General features: G+C 40.0%; 1 protein-coding gene across 1 annotated transcript in view; it reads left to right on the top strand.

Moving 5' to 3' along the window:
* The window catches only part of DSCAM (DS cell adhesion molecule), a 664041-nt gene that overhangs the window by 330771 nt on the left and 320122 nt on the right, over window positions 1–13148 (top strand). The gene's annotated exons all lie outside the window — the stretch shown is intronic.

Raw genomic sequence — 13148 nt, 5'->3', positions numbered from 1 at the left:
AAAAGGTTTGAAAACGGTGTATAATGAATAATAGAAGAGCAAGTTGAAGCAGAATTTTTAAAAATAATAATAAAAATATTTTTAAAAAAATTTTAAAGGGATTAAAACTGGGTGTATATATAATTGAGAAGTAAAAATTAAAAGGGTAATACAAAATAGAACAGGTAAAACAGATTTAAAAGTAAAAGGGGGGGGGGTCGGTGTTCTCCTGGAGACTGTGTGCTTTTAATGTGAAGTCTTTCTGTCTTCGTCCTGTTTTGGAAGCTCAGCTTGCTGTTTCCAGAGGCCCTCCGTTGGCGCCCTCTTCTGTGCTGCTCCCAGTGCTGGTAGTCAAGGCGATCGCGCCTCCTCCCAACACGTGGTCAGGTGCAGCTCTCCTTTGCTGCGGACGGGCAGGTCACTGCCCCTCCCGATGCCTTAGTCAGATGTTGCAGACTGGCCAGGTAGGAGGGCGGGTCGCGCCCCCTCCCAGCACCACGGTCAGGTGCTCCGTTCCTGCCGGAAAGGCGGGGGGCCGCCTGCCCTCTCCCGGCGCCGTCGCTCCGCTGCTCTGTGCTGCCGCGCGCTCCGGGCTTTGCCTCCGGTCTGTGCTCCACAGGTGGGCTCTGGGAGCACCAAGGAACAGCCCTGTCCCTGCTCCGGGCCAAAACCCAGCTCCTTGTTTGTCTTGGCGGAGCAAGTTCTTTGAGGGACCAGGACAGAAGGATCCTGTTTGCCTCGGGCTGTAGACGAGTCTCCGTCTGGCCCTTGAGGCTGCTGAGCCCTTAGGTGCGGATGGGAGTTTTGCCCCCGCCTCCGCCTGGGTGCTCAGCGCAGGAGGATATGGCGGCTATGCCTGAGCCCCGCCTCTCTTTACCTGAAAACTTTGCACGGGTTTTCAGAGATGGGGTATGCGCCCTTACCCCTAGGGCACATCAGCCGTGCTGTTTCATGGAGGGCCCAGGTTGTTCTGGCCTGTGCACCCACAACCACGGCTCATAGCGCCCTGCAGTCCCCAGGGCTGCCTCAGTGCAGCCGTCGCCATCCTCCGCCCAGCTCGGGTAGCCCGACCCTGCCCCCAGCTGCTGGCCAGCGTCTTGGACTGGGTGTCACGGGGACCCTCTGTGCCTATTTAACTTAGTTCTGTCAGTCAAGGGCTGCTCTGTACAGATCTGAGCCTCGGAGGTTCCCCCTCCGACCCGCTGGCCTCTCGGTTGGAGAGGGGAGACCTAGCGAGCGAGCGCCAGTCCTCCTTTGCTGCTCTCTCCCCGCGGGACCCGTCCTGCTCTGTTTTGCCTTTTCTTCTTTCTTTTTTCCTTTTCTCCTACCAGATTTTTGGCGTCAATGTTCTGTCGGAGTTTTGCAGGTGCTCTGGTTGGCTGAGTGGGTCTGTGGATGTGAGTCTTGGTGCATTTGTGGGAGAGGGTGAGCTACGAGCGTCCTTCTACTCCGCCATCTTGGCCCAAGCTGTTTGTCTTTTATTCCTGTACATTTTTTTGCTTTATGAATTTTGATGTGATATTTGCATTATGTGTAGATATTTATACCTCTTATATCTTTGTTGCAGATTACACCCTTTGCCATCATAAAGGGTCACTCTTTGTCACACAAACGGTGTCCATCCTAGTTTTAACCTTGTCTACTACTTAAGAGTGTGAGCAGTGCCATCTCTGTGTTTGCATTGCCTTATGTGCCCTTCCACATCCTTAATACTTAGTACTTTAAATTGCCTTAAAACTCACTAAAATAGTATGTCATTAAATTTGCAATCCAATATGAGAGTGAGGTGAGCAAATTTTTTTGCCATATATCGTATTTTATGTTATGCTGTCCCTTATATTCTTTTGTTCATCGCTCCCCCTTCCTTTATTTCTGGCATGTGTTTATTTCTTTTTATGTTATGAAATGTTGATGGGCTGTTTTTAGTTCTTATAATAGCTAACCTGTAATTACAAATTTCTGTAAGATACTTGATACTCTTTTTCTGAAAAGACTGTCAAGCCTTCACAATGACCTGTGATGAAATTATGAAGTATCCTGAATATGCCACCCTTCAATTTTACTTGATTGTATATATATCGGTTCTCCTGGTATTTACATTTATGTATTTTCTTTCTTTCTTGTTAAAAAAAGTTCTTTTAGTTACTCCCAATTTATCCCTTCCCACCTCCTTTCCCTTTTGGTAACTGTAAGTTTATTTTCTATGTCTGTGAGTCTGTTTCTGTTTTGTAAATAAGTTCATTTGTGTCTTTTTTATTTTTTTTTTAGATCCCACATATAAGTGATATATGGTATTTTTCTTTCTCTTTCTGGCTTACTTCACTTAGAATGATGATCTACAGCTCTTATTGATGTTGCTGCAAATGGCATTATTTTATTCTTTTTTATGGCTGAGTACTACTCCATTGTATAAATATACCACAACTTCTTTATCCAATCATCTGTTGATGGGCATTTAGATTGTTTCTATGTCTTGCCTATTGTAAATAGTGCTGGTGTGAACATTGAAGTGCATGTATCTTTTTGGATATAGCTCAGTGGTAGAGTGCGTGCTTGGCATGTCTGAGGTCCTGGGTTCAATCCTAGTACCTCCATTAAAAATAAATAAACCTAACCCCCCCCCAAATATATAACATACATTTATATCTTAATCAATTGATTTATGACTATTATAGGATCTATATTTTATCCCTGGTTATAAACATTACCTGCTATCTCCCTTCCCCTATAAATTTTTGTTATAGTAATTCTAAATTGCCATTATTTAAAACAATTGATTTCTGTTCTAAAATTTCCATAGTTATTTTTCTCCTAATCCTATAGTAAAACAGAATTGATGCAGGGAGAGCCAATCTTTTTGCTATGATTTTTCCGTATTTTTATTTTGAACACTTTCAGACATATAGAAAAATTAAAATAATTGTATAGTGAACACCATTAACCATTACCTCAATTCTACACTTGACATTTACTGTATTTGCTTTATCAACTAGCAATCCATTTATTGATCCCTGTAATCATCAATCCTCCTTACTTCTTGATGCATTCCAAAATAATCTGCAGATATGAATTTCAAAGTAATTTGCACTTCAGCATACACATCATTAACTAGAGTTTAATATTAATAGTCATCATTCAATTTTTCCATTAGCTAATTCTTTTTCCAATTGTCAGGACGATTTCACAGTAGCTATAATTTGTAACTGTATTTCTATGTGGAAATGTGCTCTGAAGTCTTTATAATTGAATGCTACTTTGCCTGCCTATAACATTTTATTTCCGTGAATATTTTACATTGTCTCCCTGTCTTCAAAAATGGGATGTTATTGTGATAAATATGTGTATAATTATGATTTACCTTCTTCTCTTAAGTGACTTGACTTTTTTCTTTTTAACCCAATTATAAAATGCTTACTTATTTTAAAAAGTCCTATAAAATAAATCCTAATAGAGATAAAATTTTTGTTGACTTTTCTATATCAGCTATTCTTAGGACATTGTGACCTTTTTAATTTATGTGTTCAAGTCTTCTTACCTTAATATTTCTGCATTATTTCCTAAATAACATTTTTAGTACTTTTCGGTTAATATGTATGCCTGTCTTACCCAGGAACAGCAGTTATGCAGATTTTGAAAGTCCTTCTCTTCTTCCTTACGTAACTCTCTCAAGCCCTTTTGAACTATCTATCTACCCAGCGTCTCCCTAGGCTATTTTTATAAACCAGTCCTACATATATGGACTGTGCTGACTTTCTTTGGGCTGATCACAACATAGCAGTCAGTTTGTGAATAAAAGAAAATCCCTTTTTTTCTCTCCCATGCTCTTAAATGGTTTATGTTCCACTTCCTTCTTGTCTGCGATTAGCCCTATACCTCTGTTTTCAACTATCAGATTGTTCATTATTTTATTTTTCTTTCTATTTTTTTTAAAATGAAAGCACACATTTTTGGCTTGCATTGTTTGTCTTATGAGGGGGTGGTAATTAGGTTTCTTCATTGATTTCTGCTTGGAGGAAGTCCTGGGGACTGAACCCCTGACCTCTTGGGTGCTGAGCATGTGCTCTACCACATGAGCTATGCCCTTCCACCTTATTATTTTATTTTTCATTCATGGCTATATGTTTAAATATAAACAGTGCATCCGCTAAGTAACTACCTTTTCTGGTTGAGTGTTTATGTTCCATTTGTTTTTTCAGTGCTTTTCCTAGCCTTGTCTTGTATTGTATTTATATAAACCCTGTGCTGGGAACTTTTTGATTTATTTCACACCTTTTGATAAAAGGCCATCCAGGATCAAGTACTTAGGAAAGTACCTGATTTGCTTAGGATGGAACCATAACAGATTAACAAGAATTATTCACAATTTATAATGAAGCAACTTCTGACATATGGTTATGTTAATGTGTGAATTATTTTTCACTTCTCTCCAGCCAACAGAAGTCAGCAGGTCCTAGGCAGCTCCTAATTCTGAGTATCTCTTCTCCACCCATTTTCTGTAGAGATAAAGATAGTAATTATCCAGTCCCACCTCTCTTGGTGTTTTATGGTGTCAAACAAACTCTGGAAAAACTCTCACCAGTAGCCTGTCATCATATTACTGAAGTTTGTGATTACCATGAGTAGTTACTCCTTTCAGGACAATCCCCTGCTATGAGAAGGAGGCTTTGCTGGCTGTGCCTGAGTCACTACATATATCTCTTCATGGTCACTTCCTGCGTTCCCATTTGTTTTGCTCTGGTGATTTGAGTTTATGGAAATCTTTTAGTTTTTTTTTTTTTTTAAGGCAAATTGTATATGACTTGATGGATTTCTTCCATCTGAAAACATTCCTCCATTTGCAAAGTGTATGCACAGCCATCCTTCCTCTTATTTCTCACAGAGCTTCTTTCTGTTCTATGTAGAGTCTTTAAAGTTGTTTATTGCTTTTTCTGTTTTACTCCTACCTTTTCAAAGGTGAGAAATTTGGATAATTGAAAGTCAGGTGCTTCCTTCAGAGTAGTGCTGACAGAAGACTTTCACATATGCAGTTGCATTCTATCCTTTGACAGGCCTTCAAAGTAGGCATTGGTATCCTCATTTTATAGATGAACAAAGGAAAGTCAGGTAGATCACGTGCCATGGCCAATGCCCCATGGCTAAACATAGCAGGGCTGAGTTCCTGGCATCCTTCATCACTTCAGTACACCACCTCTCAAAACTGGGAAAAGAACCCAAACTTACGAAGAGAAACAGCCCTCAGAACACGGTGAGAGATTTGACATTTGAAATAGATTAGAGAAAATAGAAAATTGCCTTTATTTATCATGAGCAGGCTTTGCCATGGTGACAGACTGTCTAATTGGCTCGTATATATCTTTCCATTTCAGTATATGATTCTGCTCATTAATATGTGATTATCTTTATCCCAGCCGGGCAGGGATTCGGGGCCACTTATGGACCTTGTTGCCACGTTGGGGCCCTGTTGGAGAGAGGAATGGCTTTCATGTGATGTGAATAGTCTCATCCAAGGACGCACCCCTCCTCTTCTGTTCTTAGACACAAGGAATGTCTTTGCCGATTCAGGGCTCTTACTTCAGTCTTATTAGTAAGTAATCAGTTCATCTCCTGATCTTTTCAGTTAGGAGAACTTGACAAGGCTGTTGGCTCGTTATACATTTTCAGTGCTTCAAGCATTTTAAGTTGTTGTATAAATATTTCTTAATTGGATGTTATCCTTTCTTAAGGGGTCGTAGCATTTTTGATGTCCTACTTTTATTTCTCCATCATCATTGACTATAGTAAATATCTATTGACATTGTACTAACCAATACTCACATGGTAAATTTTCATCCTAACAAAGTGGATCAGGAGATGGGCAATGGTCCCCAAGGATGGCTGAAGGAAGGTTGAGGCAAATGCAGCTTTCTGGGGAAAATGCAGTGGAAAGCATACATTTTGTTGTTGCAGGCATTTTGTGCAGTAAGGACATAAAGTCATTTGCCAGTTATGCTACAGAATTCGCCAGAATTGCAGCCGTCAGCTTGTCAGTGTGACCTTTCCTAGTGTCACATGCCATGGAATTTTATGTCACACTAAGATAGGATGACAGAACTGTGCATTGCTTTTTCAGTAAGTCTCCCCATCCTCCTCATCTCCTCAAGAAAGAGTATGTTTTGAAAGAGCGTATTTATCACAGATCAGTCCCACAAGCTCAGAAAACAGCTGGGAGGCTTATGCATTAATTAAGATGTACTTTATGCAGTAACATACATGCTTGTGTGATAGAACTTGTGTGTGTACATCTCCACCGAAACACGCTCACACACGCCCAGCCCATAAACTTCAGAACCAGAGGCAGCCATCTTTCAGCTCCTGGTAGGAAAGACTGGAAATACCAGAACTCATTTTAAATGTCGTTCTGAATTCAGTGAGAGTTATCTAATTATATCTGATTGAATAACTGAGACATAAACTACTAATTTCAGCCTCAGCCAGAATTTTGCAGATTTATTCTGTTTTCCTGTACAGAATGTAGCATTTGGCACAAATCCTAGATCAGACATCCTTTGCAGCTGTATTACTAAGTATTAGCCTGGACAGAGAATTGTTTTCATCATGTATTCCAAAAAAAAAAAAAAAAATCCCGAATATCCAGTTCCTCCTTTTCTGCTGGGAGATCCCTTACACACATTGATACCCCATATAACCTGGTAGTGTTGTCAGCAGCTAGTTTCTTGTCTCATCGTAGAAAGAATTCAGAGATGGGATGTGGAGGTTAAGAAAGTAAAGTGCAGATTTATTAAGGGATGGACAGTACACTCTCAAAGGGAGAGTGGGCAGGCTCAGGTGAGCAGCTGAGCTGAGTTTCTTTGGCAAGTTGGTTACACAGAGTGTAAAAATGAATGGGCAGAATATTCATTGGGGAAGGAGAGGTTTGGGATCATATTCCCTGATTTTCATCCCAGCTCCACCTTCCTGAAGGAAGGAGGGATTTTTGTCCTTATTTAGTCCAGATGGAAGTGTCATGGCATCAGTGCATGATGGGTACTTCTAATCTGCAAAGCTAATTTTATTGAAATGAGGGCATAATGAGCAGAAGGTTACATTTGGACACTGGAGAGTCCTGCCTTTTCTCACCTTTCTTTGCCTGCCTTCAGGACAGTCGTCACCCCAAAATTTGTGATTTCTTGTCAGTTCGGAAGTTCCTGGTTCTCTTTTTCTTCCCAACAGCCATTGTTTATATGATGTATGGTTTCCTGCCATTTGGCATCCCCCGTTCTCTTTTCATATCTAGCTACCTGCCTGCGCTGACAGTACCATCTCACTCTTTACCTGAATGTGAATGCCACACTGCATGCTTTATGGAAATAAAATATAAACATTTTGCTCTATACCAATAGCCAGATAATATATTTCATACTTTGTGTAATATTAATAGGTTGTTAGAATAACATTGAAACTCATTTTAATATAAAAATGTTTACATGATAAAGCAAGAATTGCATGTAATATCACTATTTAATTTCGAAACTCCACTAAAATATCTTAAACTTTTTCATGTCCGAAACCAGCTTGTGTAAGGTAACAGCTGTTCAGAAATCTGTTTTGAATATTGAATTTCTGTTTCACAAGTTAGATTGATGATTTGTAGGGTATTTTCTGGGATAACTCTTTCTTGGTATATATATTTAGTGCTCTGTATCTACATTGCTTATGCATTTTTCTTCATATTTTAATTATCTTGATTCTGTGTAGGTAGGCCAAAAAGTAAATTTCATGTTGAAGTTCATCTGGTTGAGGTGCCTATCGGTACCTGAGCTTTAGGAGGTAGTGAAATTGGTATCTTTAAGCAGTAACCGTGACTATTGAGGGTCCTGGCAGTCATAGCTGGTATCCACAGTGACTAAAAATTCCTTCTTAAGTATTGCATTTGTATTGACTGTCCACATAGTGTCTGGTATGCACACATCTTGTAGCTATCGTCAGATTCTAACCATCGTGATCTGATTTATTTGTGCACTCCAGTGCAGTCCAGCACGTGTTCTCCTGCAAACAGTTGTGGCTAAATTACTATCATTATTGTGGTTTAACTACATTGATGTTTGATGCAGTTGAGAGTGATTTCAACTTAATTTATTCTGACAACTATATATACCTGGTACAGACTTAATATGAGACAAGCCATGCACCATACACTTGCACGTGATTCTTAAGAATACAACACATGGATGTGGAACCAACAGACACTCAGTTGTCCCATGTATTTGATATGGAAATTCCCTCGGTACCCTATGTCTGTTACCTTTTATAGGCCATTAAAGCAGCCCCTTAATCTTTTATGAAGATTGATATTTCTTTCAAAGAGAAGGGATGATAGTAGAAACCACCAGGGGGTGCTAGACTATGACAGGTAAGCACGCTTCTTTCATTAAAAGTCCATCTGCTTTCTTTTACAAATCCTGGAGCCTGGCCTTCTCTTATATTAAGGTCCTTTGGAGTCTGAACGATTTCTTAGCCATTCAGTGGAGACTCAAGTTCCAGCTGGGCAGAATCTTTGGATGATGAGGCTGAATGACCAAGATGACTTGCTAAACATATCAGAAATCTTTCATCTTCCTGCGCCCTCCCCACTGCAGTGTACAGTAGGAAAACTGCAGGATTATTTATAGCTCTGTACTTGAGGAACAAGACATAGAAACTTTAATGTATCCTGGACTTGCTCAGCTCAGCCTACTGGCCAGGACACCAACCAATGGGACAAAATTTCTGGCAGGAAGGCAGGTGAGCCACAAGAGATTCATACATTTACAGAACACGATTTAAATCCTAAGATGCAAAGACAGAAATTTCCATGTGAATTCTATATAAATTAGCAGCTTCCTAAACATTTCCTTTCAGGGCTGAAATGATGTCTGCAATTAAAAAACAGCAACAACAACAAAATACACCTTCAATAAAGTCTCAATGTGCTTTATAAAAGCCATGTATAACAGGAACTGGTGAGCCCTGCCGCCTTAGATAAACTTAATGCACGTGAAAGACAAAATCTCAAAAATTTGCAAACCAAGTTCATTTCTGAATTAAAACCTAGGTAAAAATGTTGGCAGTTAGTCAAACGTTTTGGAAGTCATTGTCCATGAAAGCTACATGGAATGTTAAGCTCAAACTTTATTCCTATAAATATTTATTTTCCAAAGCCATTAAACTTGCATTTATGAGTCAATAACATTTAGTGTGTTACCAGAAGTAAAATGCCAAGTATCATCATGTAGTTGTGAATGAATGAGTGAGATTCTGGCCAGAATTTGAAGCAGGCAATGGCATATCATAGACTGTTTCCAAGGGCTAGTCTGGGCCCAGGACATTCAGAAGATTCAGGCTCCTCAGGAAACAGAGCCTGACTGGTTCTGCTGGTGTTCCCAGTATTCAAGCCAAGGAGGAATCCTCACACTTTAGTTCATGTTATGTTTTTTACTTTGGTTTTGTTTACAAAAGTGCTATAGTTCCATGATGTGCCACTCAAAAAGATCCCCAAAAGAATATCAGAGTTAACTTGTTAACTGATTCCTGTAGAACATTCTAGAACTTCCCAGGACTTATTAACATCTGTGTTAATATATATTAACCATTTTGTTGTGTCATTAACTGCTTTTTTGGCTTGTTATTTCTGTATAATGCAGTCAGAACTTATTTAAAAGGAACAAACAAACAAAATCAAACAATGTATTTGATTTTATTTCTGCCTTTAAGGAATGCTTCTAGTTGCTTTAGATATTGTAGATGTAGCCATCTTGTTTTAAACTATAATGATTTAGAATTAATAAAAATAGACTAAAATCAAATATGTAATTGTGAGAATTCCTACCAAGAAAGGTAAATGTAATCTTTATTAAGAATTTTTAAATCTTTTATTTTTTTCTAATTAAGGAGCTTTAATCAAGGTTAGGTAGGAAGGAAGCTAGGTTAGAGTTTAGCTCCTCTGATTATTTTAACTCCAAGGCTTTGATGTCTTTGTGCCTTCAACAAAAACTACGAACAGATAAATACAGGTGTAAGCTTATGTGATACAGTAAAACTGTCTTTAAAAAATCTGTTCAATTACTATTTAGAATATAGCATTGAGGAATACATCACTGATGACTTGTGAAACACTTGTTTTGCCCATACCTGAAAGTCTGTCAGGGGAAACTTCATTTTGATTACTGAAGAGTCAGTGTGATGACTCCATGTGTTTTCTTTTCCATCTTTGATTTCTGAGAGTATGAGAATACAAATTAGTATCACGAGCATATACCTAGCATTGTGGTATGCAAAATTTTTATACATAGGGCAATATTTCAGAAAGGTAATTATGTATATAGAGAGATACTGAGGAAGCAGAATAATATCCTCCCAAAGATGCCCACATTCCAATCCCCAAAACCTGTGAATATGGTGCATTACTTGGCAAAAGGGAATTGAAGTTACAGATACAATTACGTGACCTTGAGAGGGGGAGATTATCTTAGATGGTCCAGATGGGCGCATTTAATCACACAAGCCCTTAGAAGCAGAAAGCCTTTCCTGGGTGTGGTCAGAGGGAGTTGTGACCACAGAAGATTTGTCAGAGAAGCAATGGTACTGGACTTGAAGATGAAAAAAGGCCACATGCTATAAAGTTCAGGGGGCCTCTGAAAGCTAAAAAGGGCAAAAAAAAAAAAAAAACCAAAAAACCCAAAACCCTACATATTTTTCCTTCAGGGGCTTCAGAATGAACGCAGCCCTCCTTGCCTTCATGAGACTCATGTCCAGCTCCTGACGTCCGCAAGTGTAAGATGATGACCCTGTGCTGCCGCGGGCACGACCTTGTGGTCCAGTGTCAGCGGAGCCCCAGGAAACCCACGCAGACGGGAGCATAACGTAGTGTTCTCTCCCTCAGCGCAGAGACAGAGCTGTAAGCACCGTGTTTCAGAGTCGTTGGTGGAAGTGCAGCCCCTCCAAACAGGAGAAACAGGCTTTATGTTTGAAGAGTAAACACACATGGTTGATTTCCACGTTGATAGAACCAAGGAACTTGGCCTTCATACTGTATTTTCCTTGGGATTTGCAAGAAATGTTTAATTTTCTTAGGCCAATATCCCAGCAGCCATAGGGACAAAAGTCTGTGTGATCAAAAATCCTCTTTGGTGAAGCAGATGGAGTTTTAAGAGTAAAACCATCTCATAAAAATACAGTTTTGACTTTTTTTTTCCTCAAAATTTCCAAGTAGGTTTGAGGTTGGTTGATACAAGCATCACACAGCTGATTACTAACTAAGCAGCTTTGCTTTGTGGTGTATCTTTATGTGAGAATAGACCTTTTCACAAAGAAGTTGTCTAATTTAGGAGAAAGAAATTGTCAGTTAACACCAACAGAAATGGGGTGTTCTTTCAAAGAGGACTATTGCTGCTGAAGGTACAAGGTCTCGCTTTCAGGGTATTGGCACTGGAATGAGATATGTTATATGATGAACCTGTTTTTATTAATTAGAAAAACAAAGAAAAGGAAATTTGCCATGGCCTTTGGGATGAACCTGTGGGGAACCAATCCTCCCATTTAGTTGTTCTGGAATGTCTAAGATGCTTTGTCTCAGCTTGAGCAATATTTCTCTAATCCTGAGTTGCTTCTTATTCACTTCAGCCCTAGAGGGAGGTGGTTCATTATTTTTAAGCCATAAAGTGTATGAAACAGTATTGGTCCCCAGTAAATAAAGAATAAGTGTTTCAACTTGTCTATTGAAAATACCATAAATATGTTTTAAATTACTTTTGGTTTCTACTTACCCTAGACCTTCTAGAGCCAAAAGTGGAAAAATAGGGATTTTAGAAGGAAATTGTGGGTCTTCGATTTGGCATTGTTAGTACAGGGGTCTCCCACGTCTTACACAGTAAGCCCCCACCAGGTGTGAAAACCTCAGTCATTGAAGGGGTGGGGCTTCATTTACCCACGTGTCCACCCTTAACCAGATGAGTAGTTCCTCCTCCATCCCAAGGAAGAGTGGACTGTAAAGGACCACCAAGGATGCTTGGAATGGGACCCCGCCACCATTCTGCCCCTCTCCTGCTGAGCAGGAAGAAGTCAGCATAACACAGGAGCACAGGAGGTGACAGAAAGAGAGGACACTCCTGACAGGCAGGCTGTCCACATGATAAAGGAGGAAACACGGGGTCCACAGTAACCCTCAGTCCTTTCTGTTTGTTTACGTGAGGCATGCCCTTGATGCATTTAGAGCTGGCATTGTCATTGTCATTATCACTCTGAAGGTTGTGGGGATTCATATTTTTATTCCTAAATACAATTTCCAATGTAAGACTTTAGGTTTCTTAGAAAACGTACAGTTGCTCTGTCTCATGTTGGGACCAAGCATTATTCCTTTTGTGGTAGCGAGTAGAATGAGTTCTTTTGGGGGAAAAGCTAGATCCTTGAGTTGTTGAGGATTCTTAAATGAGATTCACTTTGTGACTTGGTCAGAATCTGTTCTGGCCATTGTAAACCATAAGCTGAATGCATTTGCTTTTTTGTTGCCAGTTTTACTATTTCTCAGCAGTAGCACTGACAGGGAATGGCTCCTTCTTAATAAAATTGATTAGCTGCTATATTGCCAAGGAGGCCCAGTGAGCTTAACAGAAGATCAGCTGGGGGATACTGGGTTGTGTGTGATCACCAGTGAATCGCTATGTGTGGTTAGGGTTTCCATGATAACTTTGGAGATTGGCCAGCCCTGGTGCCCTTAGGAATGAACCCTCTTTGTTAGATCCCACGATATGGCCTTAGTGGAGTCCGGTGTTTCCTTGACTGACAGCACAGTCAAGCAGAAAGGTATGCATGCCATTTTAGTGTGAGCTGATTGTCAACTTTGCATTATCCTCTGAAATGACTTAATTGCTATAAACCAATGACTTGGCCCATCCTTTCTATGACTAAGTAGACCCACACAATGCACAGAAGTCCCACTATCCTTTATCACCATCTCAAAGATGCCCTAGTGAAAAGGAAGAAGTGGGAGAAATTGCCTTCAATAAGGTCTGCAAGAGGACAGGTGTTCCCAGAGTAAGTGGTAGCAGTTGTCTGGGCAGAAGGGAGACTTCCCACAACTGTTGTGGATGTTCCATTCTCTACATTTGGTCTGACTTCTTGGCACAGTCTTTAGGTCAATCTGTTATTCATTTCTC

This window comes from Camelus dromedarius, chromosome 2, assembly GCF_036321535.1.
Source record: "Camelus dromedarius isolate mCamDro1 chromosome 2, mCamDro1.pat, whole genome shotgun sequence".
Lineage (NCBI taxonomy): Eukaryota > Metazoa > Chordata > Mammalia > Artiodactyla > Camelidae > Camelus > Camelus dromedarius.
This window is presented reverse-complemented; position numbering and strand designations above follow the sequence as displayed.